This window comes from Hemitrygon akajei, chromosome 20 (genome assembly GCF_048418815.1).
Source record: "Hemitrygon akajei chromosome 20, sHemAka1.3, whole genome shotgun sequence".
NCBI lineage: Eukaryota > Metazoa > Chordata > Chondrichthyes > Myliobatiformes > Dasyatidae > Hemitrygon > Hemitrygon akajei.
The window spans coordinates 41,612,193-41,632,530 of NC_133143.1; the positions used below are offsets into that span (position 1 = coordinate 41,612,193).

A 20,338-nucleotide genomic window follows, 5' to 3' on the forward strand; every position below is an offset into this window, starting at 1 on the left:
CTGGAGGGTTAAGGATGAAGTAAAGAGCTGGGAAGTTGATTAGTGAAAGAGACAGAAGGCCATGGAGGAGAGAAAAGGGTGGAGGAGCACCAAAGGGAGGTGACGGGCAGACAAGGAGATAAGGTGAGACAGGGAAAAGGGGATGGGGAATGGTGAAGAGGGGGTGAGGGTATTACCAGAAGTTTGAGAAATTGATGTTCAGGCCATCAGGTTGGAGGCTACCCAAACAGAATATAAGGTGTTGTGCCTTCAACCTAAGTGTGACTCATCACAACATTGGAGGAGGCCATCAATGGACATATCGGAATGGGAATGGAAATGGGAATTGAATTAAAATGGGAAGAAATCAGGAGTGCTAAAAGAAGAAATGAGGTTGCCCTCATAACTTGAAGGAAAATCCTGAGGGACTCTTCAGACATTTTAAGTGCAAAAGGATTACAAGGGACAAAAAAGGTGAGGGGGGAGGGGGGATGTGAGGGGCAGTACCGGAAGTCTGAGAAATTGATGTTCATGTCATCAGGTCATTTGGAGGCTATCCAAATGGAATATAAGGTGTTGTTCCAGCAGTTGGTGCTCCCGGTGTGGTCTCCTCTATATCGGTGAGACCCAACGTAGATTGGGAGACTGCCTTACTGAGCATTTATGCTCCGTCCGCCAATAAAAGCAGTATCTCCCAGTGGCCACCCATTTTAATTCCACATCCCAGTCCCATTCCAACATGTCCATATGTGGCCTTATCCACTGTTGTGATCAGGCCACAATGAGGTTGCAGGAACAACACTGTTTGGGTAGCTTCCAACCTGATGACGTGATCATCAATTTCTCAAACTTCCAGTAATGCCCCCCAACCCCCCCCCCCAACCATTTCCCATCCTCTTTTCCCTCTCTCACCTTATCTCCTTTCCTACCCATCGCCTCCCTCAGGTACTCATCCCCCCTTTTCTTTTTTCTATGGCCTTCAGTCTCTTTCACCAATCAACTTCCCAGCTCTTTACTTCATCCCTCTCTCTCCAGGTTTCACCTGTCATCTGTGTTTATCTCTCTCCCCTTTTAAATTATTCCTCAGTTTTTTTCTACAGTCCTGCCGAAGGGTTTTGTCCAGAAACATCGACTGTACTCTTTTCCTAGATGCAGCCAGGCCTGCTGAGTCCCTCCAGCATTTTGTGCGTGTTGCTCGGATGTCCAGCATCTGCAGATTTTCTCTTGTTTGTGACAGGGGATGGGATGTTATGATGAAGTTGTATAAAACATTGACGAGGCTGAATTTGGAGTGTTGTGTGCATTTTGGGTCAACTACCTACAGGAACGATGTAAATAAGGTTGAAAGAATACAGAGAAAATTTACAAAGTTGTTGCTGGGTCTGCAGGACCAGTGATATAAAGAAAGGTTGAATAGGTTAGGACTTTATTCCTTAGAATATAAAAGATTGAAGGTAGATTTGATAGATGTGTATAAAATGATGAAGGATATAGATAGGGTAAATGCAAGCAGGCTTTTTCCAATGATGTTGGGTGTGACTACAACCAGAGGTCATGGGTTAAGGGTGATGGGTGAAAAGTTTGAGGGTAACATGGGGGGAAGCTTCTTCACTCAGGGGGTAATGAGAGTGTGGTGTGAGTTACCAACCCAAGTGATGCATGTGAGCTCAATTTCAACGTTTTAGAGAAGTTTGGATAGGGACGTGGATGGTCAGGTTATGGAGGGCGATGGTCTCGGTGTATTTCGATGAGAGTAGACAGTTTAAATGGTTTGGCATGGACTGGATGGGGCAAAGGGCCTGCTTCTATGCTGCATTTTTCAGTGACCAGAAATGCTAGGCAACTAAGGCAGACATCCCACCTCTCCTGGAAGTTCCGGGAGTCTTCCACATATTGATAGCGGCTCCCTGACGCCTGCAAATTATATACAATATCCTGGAAATCGATCTTTTTGAGAGAGAGAGAGCGCTGTGGCAGAGTGTTCCAAAAAAAGAAAATATAAAACGTACTTCACCCTAGACTACACTAAAGTGTACCCCTGCCTAATAGGGGTCAAAAATAATGACAGTGTTGCTCGCTGCACTGCTTGCAACAGTGACTTTTCTATTGCCCGTGGTGGGTTAAGTGACTGTTGAGGTGAGTTTAACAGGTGTCATTCATTTATTAGCATAGCTAACATTATTTAAACTAGCTGGCTAGCTGCTAAGGAGCTACTCGATTGCAGACATCCCACCTCTCCCAGAAGTTCTGGGAGTCTCCCGCAAATTGATGGTGCTACCACTCTGAAATGAGTTTTTGCAGGTTGGAATGTCTGCTAAGGTTCCAAAAAAAAGGAATTAATACTTGAATAACTAATGGATACTGGCATAGAGTACTAGAGTAACTAAAGAATCCCAAGCCAAAAAATTCTCTTAAATGATTGGAATTTAAAAGAGATTTATGATGAATTGGCAGGAATAGACCACTTGGCCCTTAGCTGATATGCCCTAGGCGTATGACACTGAGTATTAATAAGTACCATGAAAATTTGTGGTTCTTTTTCTTGTAGCAGCAGCACCCTACATTGCAAGAACACATAGTTAAGGTGTGATCTTGTACCACCTGCTTGATGGCAGCATCAAGAAGAGGACATGACCTTGATCATGAATGTTGGCTCTTGTAGATGCCCTGATGGTTGGGAGTGGGGTGCGGGACAGGTGAGCTGTACTCATGATGGAACTGGCTCAACCTGTTATTCAACCTTGTTCATTCTTGTGCTTTGGAATTTCCAACCCAATCAGAATGCTCTCCACTATAAATCTGTAGAAATGTGTTGGTGTCTTCAATCTCATACCAAATCTCCTTAAACTTTTTGGAAATAGTGATGCTGGCACGCCTTTTTCATGGTTGGCAATGCTAATTCTCCTGCTAACCCTGCCCCTCGGCCCGGTTAGTCACTCCTCCTTGTTCTGTCCCTGCCCTAGTTTCCCTAGTAGTTCACACACTGTGACCTCCCATACTGCAGTTCTTCAGAGTTCACCATATACACAGCCTAACAGTAAAACAATTGCCAGCTTGGCTAATCAAAACAATAGCTTCAGTTAATGTGCTCTACTGGTTTATAACTCATAAAAATAAGGATTCTAGAAACAGACATTCCAAACCGTTTCGCTGATTTTCACTCACACTATCACATCAGTTTGTAGACAGCAGAATGGCCCCAAAAGTCCCGAGGGACAGTTTGGGGCATCCTAAAATAATGCCTGGATTAGTGGGCGCAAGCACATTACACCCTACACAGGCAGATTTAAACCCTCAGTTTAGCTTTGCTGAGTGGTGTGGTGCTACGCGTTTGTTTTCATATAACCATATAACAATCACAGCACGGAAACAGGCCATTCTGGCCCTCCTAGTCCGTGCCGAACTCTTAATCTCACCTAGTCCCACCTACCCGCGCTCAGCCCATAACCCTCCACTCCTTTCCTATCCATATACCTATCCAATTTTACCTTAAATGACACAACTGAACTGGCCTCTACTACTTCTACAGGAAGCTCATTCCACACAGCTATCACTCTCTGAGTAAAGAAATACCCCCTCGTGTTTCCCTTAAACTTTTGCCCCCTAACTCTCAAATCATGTCCTCTCGTTTGAATCTCCCCTACTCTCAATGGAAACAGCCTATTCACGTCAACTCTATCTATCCCTCTCAACATTTTAAATACCTCGATCAAATCCCCCCTCAACCTTCTACGCTTCAATGAATAGAGACCTAATTTGTTCAACCTTTCTCTGTAACTTAAGTGCTGAAACCCAGGTAACATCCTAGTAAATCGTCTCTGCACTCTCTCTAATTTATTGATATCTTTCCTATAATTCGGTGACCAGAACTGTACACAATATTCCAAATTTGGCCTTACCAATGCCTTGTACAATTTTAACATTACATCCCAACTTCTGTACTCAATGCTCTGATTTATAAAGGCCAGCGTTCCAAAAGCCTTCTTCACCACCCTATCTACATGAGACTCCACCTTCAGGGAACTATGCACTGTTATTCCTAGATCTCTCTGTTCCACTGCATTCCTCAATGCCCTACCATTTACCCTGTATGTTCTATTTGGATTATTCCTGCCAAAATGTAGAACCTCACACTTCTCAGCATTAAACTCCATCTGCCAACGTTCAGCCCATTCTTCTAACCGGCATAAATCTCCCTGCAAGCTTTGAAAACCCACCTCATTATCCACAACACCTCCTACCTTAGTATCATCAGCATACTTACTAATCCAATTTACCACCCCATCATCCAGATCATTTATGTATATTACAAACAACATTGGGCCCAAAACAGATCCCTGAGGCACCCCGCTAGTCACCGGCCTCCATCCCGATAAACAATTATCCACCACTACTCTCTGGCATCTCCCATCTAGCCACTGTTGAATCCATTTTATTACTCCAGCATTAATACCTAACGACTGAACCTTCTTAACTAACCTTCCATGTGGAACTTTGTCAAAGGCCTTGCTGAAGTCCATATAGACTACATCCACTGCCTTACCCTCGTCAACATTTTCATTTGTCTATTTGTAAATGCTTTTTTTCTTCACAGCTTTTGGGCAGCTTTTGCTCTTTTTTATTCACCCTGGCACTAAATAAAACCCCTTGCATTAACATGCTGTTGTGGCTTAGCGTCTGTTTTATTTTCCAACTGGTGACCCTCATCAGGTACGTTTACCCACACCTGGTAGTGAGGTGTGGCCGTAGAATTGATGTACTGGGCCCAGAATACTGGAGGTGTTTCGAGATGTTGACATCCAGGGTCCTTTTCCAGTGTTGACCCTTCAATTAGAACTGGTGCACTTTCACCTGATCCTCCTTCCTAAAGTCCACAATCAATTTCTTGGTTTTATTTACAGTTAGTGAAAGGTTGTTGTTGATACCATCCAACTACTAGACTTATCTCACTCCTGTATATCATCTTGTCATCATCGTGATTCTACCAACAATAGAGGTGTCACTAGTGAATCTGTAGATGGCATTGGAGCTACACAACCCTCTTATGTAGAGAGAGTGCAGAGCAAGGGCTGAGCACACAGTCCTGAATGACCAGTAAGAAGATAACATTTCCAGTCCTCACTGATTGTGGTCTTCCAGTGAGGATGTCAAGGATCCAATTGTAGAGGAAGGTGCAAGGGCCTAGATCTTGGAGCTTGACCGTAAATTTTGAGGGGATGATGGTGTTGAATGTTGAGCTGTAGTCAATGACCAACAGGCTGATATGTGTTCCAATTGTCCAGCCAGTCCAGAGCAGAGTGGGGAATCAGCAAGATGGTGTCCACTGTAGGCCTACACTGTGACAGGCAGCTTGAAGCAGGTCCAAGACCTTCTTGAGGTAGGAGATGATTTGAGTCATATCTAACCTTTTACAGTACTGTGCAATATCTTAGGCACATAAATATATCTAGGGTGCCCAAGTCTTTTGCACAGTACTGTAGTAATTTTATGTATTGCACTGTACTGCTCCCACAAAAAAGAACAAATTACATAACATATGTGAGCAATGTTAAACCTGTTATGATATGGGCCTCTTTTGTGGATTGAGAAAGGGCAGAGAGAGGGGAATCATGGTTGGGAAAAGGAGAAGGGAGAGGGGAGAGAGCGGGAAGCACTAGAGAGACATTCTGTAATGATCAATAAACCAATTGCTTGGAATCAAATGACCTTGCTTGGTCTCTCAGGGTTGGGTGTGTCTGCATCCACACCACTTCCCACCTCTAGCACTCCTCCTCTGCCACCTGTTCCACACCTCTCCCAAGGTGCTGCACTCTCACCATTCCCAATATCCTTTGGTCCTGCCAGATTTACATTACATTGACAAATACAGCACTGGGCAAAAATCATGGGCACGTTACCTATATGTATGTGCCTAAGACTTTTGTACAGTAATGTAGCTCCAGTGTATGTAAATACTAGAAGAATGAAGTCTTTGACGTAGATCATCCTGCTCATCTTGAACCCTGGTTCAATCGACACCATCTAGAAGCAGGTAGGAACGTTTAGATGTCCCTGAACATTCCAGCCAGGTGGTCAGTGCAGGTTTTTAACCACTGGTCATCGTACGCCGCCAAAGCCAGGTATGATGTGAGGATTCACTCCCCTCCACACCCTGAGTATGTCCTGATAATCAGGCTCTGAGACATGAGATCACAAGATCGTCGGGTAAAAACACTGCAGCCATGGACACCAGAAGTCTCTATTCAGCCAAAGCAGACACTCATGGGTGGAACTGGTGGGAGCCTCTCTCAGAATAATGTCTCAGAACATAAAGCTTTAATACTCCTTAAGCACAAAGATAACAGCAGGTCTGGAAGTACAGTTGCATAGTTTCAATCACATTGTTTACATCCACATTTTGAGTGGCTCTGTAGAATTGAGTACGTACAATAGGAGCTCATCTCAGCCAACAGAAACAACTCATTGTTGCAAATCTGGACTCTATGAAAGGTTTTCTTTAACCCATGTAATGAGGGATGGTTCTCGGAATACAAAAAACCCACTGCAAACAGAGTTTGCAGAACACAAGTTTTTAACTGAATCCTTTCCATGACCTCATCCTGACAGTTTCAATGTGGTCTGATTAACATTCCCCTCTTGTTGTCCCTGTGTGACTGACGTTTCTGCAAAGCTCAGGATGTCCCATGCCCAGATGCAGCTTTCGGCGTCCTCAAACGGTCAATAAATATTGCATTATTAATAGGTGAACAACACCCATAAAATGCTGGAGGAACTCAGCAGGTCAGGCAGCATCTGTGGAAATGAATAAACAGTCAACATTTTGGGCTGAAATCCTTCTTCAGGACATAATAGGTATGTTTGTTCAAGTGTCAACAGAAGAGACTGTTTCCAGAGTATTTCTCTTTCCAAGCCTGAATATTTAGCACACAATGGTGTCTGTTTCATTACTGCTTATCATTTACATGAATGGTTTACTTTGAAGACTGGTTCTTCTGTTATATTAATCGCTACTATATTGATATCTCCTTGTATTAATGACTACCATACTTTACACTTTGTACTTTCTGATTATGGCTGCTTCTACTAAACACACCTTTTCCTCCATTTCTGGAACTTCAAGAACTTTTCTACTTCCTCACTGAATACACCCAATGACTGGGCCTCCACAAACTACCGGGGGTAGAAGAAATTCCAGAGGTTCACCACATTCTGTGAGAAGAACACCCTACCCACTTCAGTTTTCACACTCTGCAAAGATTCTGCTGACCTCAGTTTTCACGCTTTGCAAAGATCCTGCCCACCTCAAGTTTTAAAAGACTGCCCCCTCATTTAAGATTCTCCCATTAGTGGAAACATCTGGAAGTTTACTCTGTAATCTTATATGTTAAGATTATTGTTAATTAATTTCCTCATTCTTCTGAACTCCAAAGAATGTGGATCTAAACTCTTCAGCGGCCCACAGCAGGAAAATACTCTCGTTCCAGGAATTAGCCTAGTGGATCTCTTTTACATTGATCCCTATGCCATTATATGTTTGCTTAAGTAAGAGAAACAAAACTCTGCACAAATTAGTGAGGAATGGCAAAGAAGGTGGGTTTGAATATGGTGGGCAGAAGGGACCATTTCTGCACCGTACAACTCGATGACTTCAACAATCCAAGTGTGGATTCACTTGTATCTGTATAATTATGAGGGGTGATTGATAAATTCGTTGCCTAAGGTGGAAGGAGTCAATTTTAGAAAACCTGGCACATTTATTTTTCAACATAGTCTCCTCCTACATTTACACACTTAGTCCAGCGGTCGTGGAGCATACGGATCTTGGACCTCCAGAAAGTGACCACAGCGGGGTGATTGATAAGTTCATAGTCTAAGAGACGGAGATGAGTTATAGAAGGAGATGAGTTATACAGCTCTTGTTACATGCACACGCAGATCAACTCTTTGAGTGATTATGCAGAAAGTTTGAAGTTAATAACTCATTTCCTCCTACCTTAGGCCATGAACTTATCAATCACACCTGATGAGTTATTAACTTCAAACTTTCTGCATAATCACTCAAAGAGTTGACCTGCATGTGCATGTAACGAGAGCTGTATAACTCATCTCCTTCTACCTCAGGCCAAGGACTTCTGAATCACCCCTGCTGTGGACACTTCCTGGAGTTCCAAGATCCGTATGCCCCATGACCGCTGGACTAAGTGTGTAAAAGTAGGAGGGGACTATGTTAAAAAATAAATGTGCTAGGTTTTCTAAAGTTGATTCCTTCCACCTTAGGCCACAAACTTATCTATCACCCCTTGTATATAGTTTCTGCTGAAATTCTAAACTCCAACATAAAGTCCAATATACCACACTTCTTCCTAACTACTTGCTGCATCTTCCTCCTAACATTTTATTTGAACTTCAGTAGAAGAAATAAATGCATAGACTATTTTCTAAATGGAGAGAAAATTCAAAAATCTGAGGTGCAAAGGGTCTTGGGAGTCTGTGGTGAGGAAGGCAAATGTGATGTTAGCATTCATTTTCAGAGGACTAGAATATACAAGCAATATGTAATGCTGAGGCTCTGTAAGGCACTGGTAAGACCTCATGTGGAGTATTATGAGCAGTTTTTGGCCCCTTATTGAAGAAAGGATGTGCTGAGATTGCAAAGGGTTCAAAGGAGGCTCACAACACCTTATATACCGGCTAGGTAGCCTCCAACCTGATGGCATGAACATTGACTTCTCTAACTTCTGTTAATGCCCCTCCTCCCCTTCTTACCCCATCCCTGACATATTTAGTTGTTTGCCTGTTCTCCATCTCCCTCTGGTGCTCCCACCCTCCTCCTTTCTTTCTCCTGAGGCCTCCCGTCCCATGATCCTTTCCCTTCTCCAGCTCTGTATCACTTTCGCCAATCACCTTTCCAGCTCTCAGCTTCATCCCACCCCCTCCGGTCTTCTCCTATCGTTTCGCATTTCCCCCTCCCCCCACTACTTTCAAATCTCTTACTAGCTTTCCTTTCGGTTAGTCCTGACGAAGGGTCTCGGCCCGAAACGTCGACAGCGCTTCTCCCTATAGATGCTGCCTGGCCTGCTGTGTTCCACCAGCATTTTGTGTGTGTTGTTGTTCACAAAAATTATTCCGGGATTGAAAGTCTTGTGGTATGAGGTGCGCTTGATGGCTCTGGGCCTCCACTCACTGGAATTCAGAAGAATGAGGGGCAACCACATTGAAACTTATTGAATGTTGAAAGGGCGTGATAGAAGTGATAGGAGATGATATTTCCTGTGGTGGGGGAGTCTAAGATCAGAGGACACAGCCGCAGAATAGAAAGGCCTCCTTTTAGAACAGGGAAAGAGGAATTTCTTTAGCCAGAGAGTGATGAATCTCTGGAAATCGTTGCCACAGGCAGCAGTAAAGGCCAAGTCATTGAGTATATTTAAGGTAGAGGTTGATAGAATCTTGATTACTCGGAGCACGAAGTGATATGGAGAGAAGACAGGAGACTGGGGCTGAGAGGGAAAATTGGATCAGCCATGATGAAATGGCAGAGCAAATTCGATGGGTCAAGTGCCCGAATTCTGCTCCTATATCTTATGGTCTTTTGTGATTCATTAACTGTCTAGAATTCTCTTACTTTACCTGGTGGTCTTTGGTAATCGCATAGCAACTGCAACATAATTTTGCAATTTGATTTAGAAACCCAGATATATAAGCATGAGTTGCATGTTGAAACTGTGTCCAGTTGTGACAGCAAATTAACTTGCTCCAGAGAAAGATTAGTTGTACCTCTTAAAACTACAACTAATGCTAGTCAGCAAGTCAGATCCAATCCAGCTATATAAAGTGTTGAAAGTCTCCAGTGATTTATAAGATGATTATAATCATAATTAAGTTTATTGCTCAAAGAAGTAATCAAGTGCAGTATCTCTCAGGTAAATTATTTCCGGGATGGTTAAATTGCCTATCTTTGCATTTTGACTCAGTTCTCTTTGTATGATTTGACCAATGATTCTGGTATAAAGGTCACAATAGGTAGTTCTGTACACATAAGCAACAACAAAATCTATGACAAGAAATGGTGTGAATGCACTCAAAGCATAGACAGGTTGCATAAGGGACCAGTAACAATACAACAGACGCTGCTGATCAAATAAGATACAACAGGCTGAATTTGCGTTCAGTCTTGGTGACCACTGTTGGATAAGTACCATTAAGCTAGAAAGAATGCTGAAAGGATTTATGAGTATGTTGCCAGAATTTGAGGGAAGGTTGTTAAGCAGGCAAAGACTTTATTCATCGGAGTACAGGAGATTTGGGGGTGGTTTTATAGAGGTGTATAAAATCACGAGGGGCATTGTTAAGGTGAATGCATTCAGTCTTTTTTCCCAGAGTTGGGGTTTAAGAAGAGAGGGGAAAGAACTAACAGGAGCTTCAGGGGCAACTTTTTCATTCAGTGGGTGGTCCATGTATGAAGTGAGCTCCCTGAGGAAGAGGCTGAGGCAACTATATACACAACTTTTCAAAGGTACTTGGACAGGTTCATGAATAGGAAAGATATAGAGGGCCAAACAAGGGGAAATAGGACTAGTTTAGATGGGTACCTTGGCCAGTATGGATCACAGAGACATAGAGAAATACAGCACAGAAACAGGCCCTCCAGCCCATCGAGTCCATGCTGAACCATTTAAACTGCCTAGTCCCATCGACTGGCACCCAGACCATAGCCATCCACGTACTTATCCAAACTTCTCTTAAACATTGAAATTGAGCTTACATGCACCATGCTCATTCCACACTCTCACGACCTCTGAGTGAAGAAGTTTCCCCTCATATTCCCCTTAAACATTTTCACCTTGCACCTAGAACTCATGACTTCTAGCTGTAGACCCACCCAACCTCAGTGGAAGAAACCTGGTCCAGTTAACCCCTTTATCATCCAGATCATTGATATAAATGACAAGCAATAACTGATCCTTGTGGAACTTTAGTAGTCACAGGCATCCAGTCAGAGAGGCAACTATCTACTACCACTCTCTGGTTTCTCCCACAAAGCCAATGTCTAGTCCAATTTTCTACCTCATCTTGAATGCTGACAGACTGACCATAGAAACATAGAAAACATATAGCACAATACTGGCCCTTTGGCCCACAAAGCTGTGCCAAACATGTCCCTCCCTTTGAACTACCTAGGCTTTACCCATTGCTCTATATTTTTCTAAGCTCCATGTAGCCATCCAGGAGTCTCTTAAAAGACCCTATCGTTTCCACCTCCACCATCGCCGCCGGCAGCCCATTCCACACACTCACCACTCTCTGCGTAAAAAACTTACCCCTGACATCTCCTCTGTACCTACTTCCAAGCAGCTTAAAACTGTGCCCTCTCGTGCTAGCAATTTCAGCCCTAGGGAAAAGCCTCTGACTATCCACATGATCAATGCCTCTCATTATCTTGTACACCTCTTATCCTCCGTCACTCCAAGGAGAAAAGGCCGAGTTCATTCAACCTATTCTCATAAGGCATGCTCCCTAAGCCAGGCAACATCCTTGTAAATCTCCTCTGCACCCTTTCTATGGTTTCCACGTCCTTCCTGCAGTGAGGCGACCAGAATTGAGCACAGTACTCCAAGTGGGGTCTGACCAGGGTCCTATATACCTGCAACATTACCTCTCGGCTCTTAAACTCAATCCCACGATTGATGAAGGCCAATGCACCATATGCCGTCTTAACCACAGAGTCAACCTGCGCAGCAGCTTTGAGTGTCCTATAGACTCGGACCCCAGAATCCCTCTGATCCTTCTTGAACGGGACCTTGTCAGATGCCTTGCTAAAGTCCTTGCAGCCAACATCCAATGATTTGCCTTCATTTACTTTTCTGGTAACTTCCTTGAAAAACTCTATAAGATTTGTTAGACACAACCTTTCCCTAATCAGTCCCTGTCTATCCAAATCGTCATATATCCAATCCCTTAGAATACCTTCCAGTAATTTTCCCACTAACCTTTCCATAATTACTTTAAAACTAATGGCATTATGATCACTAGTTGCTAAGTATTCCCCTACCCAAACTTCTGTCACCTAGCCTATTTCATTCCCTAATAGCAGATCAAGTACCACACACTCTCTTGTTGGGACTTCTACGTACTGATTAAGGAAACTTTCCTGAACACATTTCACAAACTCTATCCCATCTAATCCTTTTGCAGTATGAGAGTCCCAATCAATATGTGGAAAGTTAAAATCACCTACCATAAAAACCTTATGTTCCTTAGACCAGTCTGTGATTCTCTAAATCCCACGGACTGCTGAGTGGTCTGTAATATAGCTCAATTAACATGGTCCTACCTTTCTTATTCCTCAGTTCCACCCATAAAGCCTCACTGGTTGAGTTCTCTAGTCTGTCCTGACTGAGCACTGCCTTCAAATTTTCCCTGACTAGTAACGCCACCCCTCCCCCTTTAATTCCTACCGCTCTGTCACATCTAAAACAACAGAACCCTGTCCCTCCTACAGCCAAGTCTCACTAATGGCTACAATATCATTATTCCAGGTGTTAATCCATGCCCTGAGCTCATCTGCCTTTCCTACAATACTCCTTGCATTGAAATATATGCAGCTCAGAACATAGTCGCACTAAAGAGCAATCTTTTGATTTCTGACTTTGTCTTATGTCTTAAAAACATCTGTCTCCACAATCTCTGCACTACCTGTGCTGGAATTCTGATTTCCATCCCCACACTGTGCAGCACCAGTATGCTTTTCCGCTAAGATATTTATCTCCCTTCAGTTCAGATGCTAACTGTCTCGTCTGTATAGGTCCAACCTTCCCTGGATAAGAGCCCGATGATCCAAAAAATCTGATGCCTTCCCTCCTACACCAACTCCACAGCCACGCGTTAAACTGTATGATCTTCCTCCTTCTGGCGTCACCAGCTCGTGGCACCGGTAGCAATCCTAAGATCTCAAGCCCTAAAGGTCATGTCCTTTAGCTTAGCACCAGACCCCCGAAGGTCACTTTGCAGAACCTCGTCACTCTTCATGCCAATGTCATTGGTACGTACAGTACATGGGCCATGACCTCTGGATGCTCACTGTCCCACTTAAGAATGCTGAGAACTCGGACCTTGGTAACCAAGGGGCAACATTTCATCTGCGAAACTCGATCTCATCCACAGAACTCTCTTTCTGTTCCCCTGATCCCCTGGTATGGGGAGCTACTGCACAGGACCGAATGAAGCTGAAGAGGGTCATAAATTCAGCCGGCTCCACTTGGGTACTAGCTCACAAAGTACCTAGGACATCTTCAAAGAGCGGGTTCTGAGAAAGGCAGTGTCCATTATTAAGGACCCCCAGCACCCAGGGCATGCCCTTTTCTCACTGTTACCATCAGGAAGGAGGTACAGAAGCCTGAAGGCACACACTCAGTGATTCAGGAACAACTTGTTCCCCCCTGCCATCCGATTCCTAAATGGACATTGAACCCATGAACACTACCTCACTTTTTAAGTGTATATTATTTCTGTTTCTGCATGATTTTTAATCTATTCAATATACATATACTGTAATTAATTTACTTATTTATTTAATTTTATTTTTTTCTTCTAAATTATGTATTGTATTGAACTGCTGCTGCTGCTAAGTTAACAAATTGTGCGACACATGTCAGTGATAAGAAACCTGATTCTGATCAGTTGGGATGAAGGGCCTGTTTTTGTGGTGTATAATGTTATAGTTCTATAACAGATATATGTACAAAAAATTGATACATATTTAAAAATGGGAAAAGGGTTCTGAAAAATTAGGCCTGCATTAATTATGACACACCCCACTTCCCCCAAACACAGGTTTAAACACTGCTTAAACACACAAATAAAACACATAATAAGCCACTTCATCGATCCTTAAATAGCATTCACACAGCATCCTAAATCCAGCACGAGCACCCCACAAGTGCAACCTCCTACCGGGGCTTGTACACCAACTTGGCTCGCTAGCTAACTCTGCTAACAGCCACGTGACTCAACACTGAGAAGGTTGCCTTTCGTAAGCAATGCAAGTCTGGGGTCAGTATGATTTGGGGTTCAACTAAACAGGAATATCAGGTTGTTCTGATTAAAGGAACCTCCGTTTGAATGAATGCTGTGTAAATACTGCTCATACATTGTTATTGGTAGCCCAGAAATGAAAGGTCATACACCGACATAAAATTATACAGAAAATATATTTGCCGATTTTCAACTTTAGCAAACAGTTAACAGTGAAAGAAAAAGAAAGATAAATAGGCTCATTACAGGTAACCCAGTCTAAATGTGCCCATAAAGATACCAAACCAGACTACTGCTATTGAGAAAATTCTTCCGACCCAGCTCTCAAGAATGATCCATGCCATCCCACTCTTGTTTGGCTGACACAACATTCCTAAGTTGGATAACATGGCTCCTTATCTTTAGCTGAAGCCAAAACAGTCTTACCAGCAGGTCACACTGCTTCTACAGAAACTGCTAAAATAAAATACCTCATAGCATAGCAGTGGAAATCTTAACAAGGGCATTACAGACATAATCAATAAACGACAGCCTGACATAGGTATTGTTATTGTCCAGGTGATCCAAGACCGAGTGGAAAACCAATGAGGTTGTGTCCATTGTAGACCTATTGTGGCAATAGGCAAATTGCAGTGGTTCCAGGTCCTTGCTGAGGTAGGAGCTGACTCTGGCCATGACCAACCTCTTAAGGTACTTAATCACTGTAGGTATGAGTTCAACTGAGAGATAGACATTGAGGCAGTTCACCCTGCTGTTGGTTGGCACAGGTACACCATCATGGTCTGACGCCTTGCAAGGGTTCATCCTCTTGAAAGACATTCTGATGTCGGGCTCCAAGAGAGAGAACACACAGATGCTGCAGGGATTGGAAACAGTGTGGTTTTATTCTCCTATTCAAAACATGCATAAAAGGTGTTGAGTTCATCTGGAATTAAAGCACCATGGATATTCACAATGTTAGGTTTCACCTTGTGGGAAGAAATGGCTTGCAAACCCTGCCAGTGTTGATGTACATCCAATTCCATCCCTAACTTCAATTGCAATTGTTCTTTCACTTCTGAAATAGCCCTTTGTAGGTCAAATCTGAACTTTTTGTATAGATTTGGATCACCAGTCTTGAATGCCACAGATCTAGCCCTCAGCAGACTACAAATTTCCCTTTTCATCCATGGCTTTTGGTTTGGGCATGTCCCGTTATGTTTTCAATGGTATATACTCATGCACGTAGGTATTGATGAAATTGGTGACCACTGTGGCATATTCACTCAGATTCAAAGACGAATGCCTCATTATCTTCCAGTCCACCAAATCAAAATAGTCTTGTAATTGTTTCTCTGCCTTCCTTGCCTTGATCATACTTTCCTGGTCCTTGGCACTGGTGTTGCAGTCTTTAGCCTCTGCCTATACACTGGGAGTAGAAGTACAACCAGGTGATTGGACTTCGCAGAGTGCAGGCATGGGATGGCATGCTAAGCATTCTTGATGGTGGTCCAACAGTGGTCAAGTGTATATGTTCCTCTGGTTCTCCAGCTGATATGTTGGTGGTAGTTCAGAAACTTCTTCAAGCTGGCCTGTTTGAAGTCCCCTGCAATGATCCGGAAGGCAACTTGAAGCGCTGTTTCGTTACTGCTGATCATGGTGCACAGCTCCTCCAGTGCCTGCCTGAGGTTAGTCAGGGATGAAATGTACATCACTACCAGGACGACAGTGGAAAACTCTCTTGGCATATAAAATGGACGTCACTTGACCACCAGATGTTCCAGGTTGGGAGAACAGGATTGAGACAGAATTGCTACTGCTCCGTACCATGAAATGTAACTCACAAAGTATACTTTGCTTCCTCTACCTTTAAGACTCAGCTGTTCCGTCTTTCCAGTAGAAGGTGAAACCCTTGGGCTGCTGTGTCCAAAAACGATCAGGGGTGAGCCATTTTTCTGTGAAGCAAAGTACACAACAGTCCCTGGTATCCCTTGCTCTGAATTCTTCAGTTTTATTTTCCAGAGACAGTATATTCACCAGCAGACTAGTCGGGAGAGAGGGTCTAAGGCCTCTGTATTTTAATTGTTCCTTCAGCCCAGCATGCCTTCCCTGCTTCCTTTTTCTTAAAGGGAACTGCACTCATGACCCAATTTTGCTGTCCAGGGTTCAATTTTGAGGATCAATAGATTTTTTAATCATCTTAAGACAATGTTGCTTATTGAAGTACTCATGGCTGTGACTGTGGATTTCAGGTGTGGTCGTCCTAAACTGGAATATTTGATAATTCCCATCGGAGCTGCACACAAAGAGTCATCACTTAATGGTGCCATCTTGTATAGAAAGAATTACAAAGAAGACACAACGGCAGCTTTATTTTGTTAAGAGTTTGAGGAGATCTGGTATGTCAGCAAATTTTTTGCAAATTTTTAAAGATACAGTATATTGTGGAGTGCATTCTAAGTGATAGCATCTCTGTCTGGTATTGATGAGCCACTGCACAGGATCGGAACAAGTTGCGGAAAGATGTAAACCCAGCTGCCTCCATCATGGGCGCTAGCTTCCTAAGCATCAAGGACACTTTCGAAAGGCGATGCCTCAGGAAGATGCCATCCATCATTAAGGACTCTCATCACTCAGGACGTACCCTTTTCTCATTGCGACCATCAAGGATGAGGTACTGGATCCTGAAGCCACCCACACTTAACATTTCAGGAACGGATTCTGCCTCTCTTGCCATCAGATTTCTCAATGGATAATGAAACCACGTACACTATCTCACTATTTTTTCTTTTTATTTGCTTCCTTTTAGCGCTCTTATTTAATTTCATTGTATATACATTCCTGATAGTAATTTATAGTTTTTTATCGTTATATATTGCAATGTACTGCTACTGTAAAACAACAGATTTCATGACATGTGCCGGTGGCATTAAATCTGATTCTGATTGCTATGTAAGGTTTCCAATTTTGCCAGTGATACAAAAACAGATAGAAGGGATGAGGGCATTGCGATTCTGCGCTATGTTGAGTAACTAGGCAAAAACCTGATAAACAGCGTCTCATCTGAGGAAGTGTGAGGTAAGAGAAACCAAATCATTATCTTAACGAAAAGAGACAGGAGATGAGTTCAGAAGTTCAGAAGGATCTACAGTGCCTTGTAAAAGTGTTCAGTGCCCAAGCCTTTGTTCACACAAGTGAGTGTTACAACCAGGGATTTTCATTAATTTAACTGTGAATTTTTATTTGTGAATCACATCCTCCTTTTAGTCCTACGGCACACAGATATAAAAGTACAGAGACAGTACAATATGGGTGCAATACTGCTTAGCGCTGTGATGTGAGGTTCTGGTAGTGTGCCCAACAGGTTGTTGTCCTGCTGAAAAACAAACTTTCCAGTTTAAACTTTCTGCAGAGAGTAGTAGGCTTTTTATCCATAATCTCTATGTATTTAGCTGGATTCATCTTCCCATCAATCCTGACCAGATTTCCAGTCCCTGCTGCTGAAAAGCACGCCCACAGCAGGGTGCCACCTCCACCATACTTTACAGTAGGGGAGGTGTTACCTGGCTGATGTGCCGCATTAGATTTATTTATTGGGTTCTCATCCGATCACAAGAACTTCTTTTACATGTTTACTGTATCAGCTAAGCGACGCTTTGTGAAGTCTTCATGGGCAAGGATATGTTTTTTTAAAGCCAGGGTTTCTTCCTTGCCACTCTTCCATTAATACCCTTTTTGAGCAAAGCCTTAGTGATTGTGGAGCCATGAACATCACCTCCGTTTGGAACCACTGACTTGTGCAGCTCACTTGGAGTGACTGTTGGCGACACAGTAGCCTCTCTTACAAGTGCCACTCTTCTCCAGTGACTAAGTTTAGAGGGGCAGCCTGACCTAGGTAGTATGGCTGTGCTTTCACATTTTTTCCACTTTTTCATGATGGACTGCACTGAACTCTGAGTGCTTTTCAGGAGGTCTTGTATCCTAACGAAGAATTGTGCTTCTCTATCTTCATTTTCCTGTCTCTATCTTCATTTTCCTGACTTGTCTTGAATTCTATTCTGTCCTCATTTTGGTTTGGTCTGTTAAAATCTACCATGCTGTTTGACCTTATAGAGGGAAGGGGTATTTATTCCTGTGAATTCATTGAAAACAGGTGATCCTCCAATTTTTGACATCAACAAATTGGGTGAGTTTCTCGGGCAATATACAGTATTGCACCTGAGGAAGGTTAATGTACTAACTTTACAAAGGGGATAAATAATTTTTCAGCCTCACAATTTTGGCTTTAAATTTTTAGTAAATTGTTAACAGGTTTTGGGAACTTTGTTTTGACATGATACACAAAATTTTGTAGATTAGCTCAAAGAATCCTACTTCAATATGTTTTAAATTTAGAAAATGAGACAGTAAAATGTGAGAATAGTTGTGGGGGCTGAATACTTTCAAAGGCACTGTAAATACAACCACAGTGAAAGTGTAATTGTCTGGAATGTGCATTCTCTTAAGCGTGATTTCCAGCTCTTTACAGCTGCCAGCCCATGAGAATGCCCAGACTCAGCAGTAGTTGTGTCATTAACATTTTTCTTTCTGCTGCAAGTGGAGAGTTTACAAGAGGTAAGTGTCCTATTATTGTTTCATGTGGCCAGGAATAGTTCTGATTTCCTGCTGTACAATGAACAGCACAGTTCCTTTGCCTACATGGAAAATGCCCCTGACCCCATGCTTGAGAAATTAAAATTATATATATATGTGTGTGTGCGTGTGGGTGTGTATAGGAGTGGCGCTAAACGGCGACTCCTTTGCTTGCATCTTCAGAAACAGCTCTATTTCTATCTTTAATATCTCTATTTTTCCCTTTCAGGGTTCTTTTGAAGACCCTGACCTGGAGTTATACTCTGACTTTGGTTTTTTGCGGGAATGGGACCCGCTCTCAGGGCCTCATGACTGGCCGCGTTTTGATATCCCAAGGACGCGGCGTGGAAGACTTTGGGGTGCCGGATTTTCATGGCCCTGGAGATGTGCTGCTTCGAGACTGGTGCCCTTGACTGAGGTGCCGCAGGAGAATACAGAACACTGTGAGTAGTAGCTTAGCTGATGTGGGCTGTGTGTCCAGACAGCTGTGCCTTTCTGGGGCCGACTCTCTGGGCACAGAGCTCAGGAAAAGCGGCGCAACAGACTTTTAACATCATAAATATGTCTCCCCTCTTGCTGTGAAATAGGGACACCTCTTTTTCCTTTACTAGGGAGAGAGAGAGAGAGCCGGGTCAGTATTGTGAATACCGGGTGAATGAGTAGTCTTTGGGGTACTGCAAGTCTCTGTCTTTATTGATGCTTTGCTGCACACTTGAGTGTTCAGTGGAGAGCACTAATGTTCTTTTGCTGGTGGGGGTGAGGGGTTCTTTGTCTTGCTGTTGCTTGTGCGTGGAAGGGGGAGTTGGGGGGGCTTTGGGATTCTAATGCTTTACTGTCATTCATTCTTTGGGGCACTCCGCTGTTTTCATGCATGTTTGCAAAGAAAATGAATTTCAGGATCTATATATTGTATACATTTCTCTGACATTAAATGTACCTATTGAACCTATTGATTTGTATATTTATACATATAATTATAGCACCTACTCATATATAAACCATTCTTTGACCTCATGATTTCAGAACATATCACAGCAAATCACATTCTAACAATAAAGGAAGCTAATTTAAAAATCATCAGAACCAGATGTTTGTGGATTTATTTATTTTTACATTATTACTTTACTTTCTTTCCCACAGGAAATAGATTTATTAACAACATCAAAGCTAATAAAAAAATCAACAGTGAAGAGTATGATGGGGTGACCATTCAAGAAGTTTGGAATGTAGAACTCATTATATCTGATAACCTATGGGAATCTGTACAGCCTTGAGTTCTTGGAAAATTATTTTTATTTTGCAGGAAGAAGAAAATTATCAAGAAACTCAGTTATTTTACCCGTCTTTACACTCTGTGGGTTAACACTAAAAATATGGGTACATATCACTAACGTGATAAGCAAATTACAATGGGACTGATTTTCCATCCATTTTATGAATGGCCATGTCTTTAACTTTCAGTACCATTTTATTCCACAGGATACAGATTTGTTACCATGCCAAAAGGTCCCCATTCAGTTATTATTTTGTTCCTTAGGTAATGAAACTTCTTTAAACAAACATTTTTAACATTATATGGCATGCCGGTGCTTCAAACAATGTCATGTTCTCTGTTCAATCTGCTAAACTCCTCACAATTTTCTGGTTGACATGCTGAAAATTAATTATTAATTTAAAAGATATTCCGTTAAGTTTATTAATGAATTAATTAGCCACA

At 42.6% G+C, this 20,338-nt stretch overlaps 1 long non-coding RNA gene across 1 annotated transcript in view; it reads left to right on the forward strand.

The window, feature by feature from the left end:
• Nucleotides 1-20,101, forward strand: part of LOC140713754 (uncharacterized) — a 32,131-nt gene extending 12,030 nt beyond the window's left edge. Inside the window, exons 2-3 of the long non-coding RNA XR_012095724.1 lie at nucleotides 18,851-19,064; nucleotides 19,762-20,101. This is a non-coding gene — a long non-coding RNA (uncharacterized lncRNA). The remainder of the gene's footprint in view (nucleotides 1-18,850; nucleotides 19,065-19,761) is intronic.
• Nucleotides 20,102-20,338: the final 237 nt, after the last annotated feature.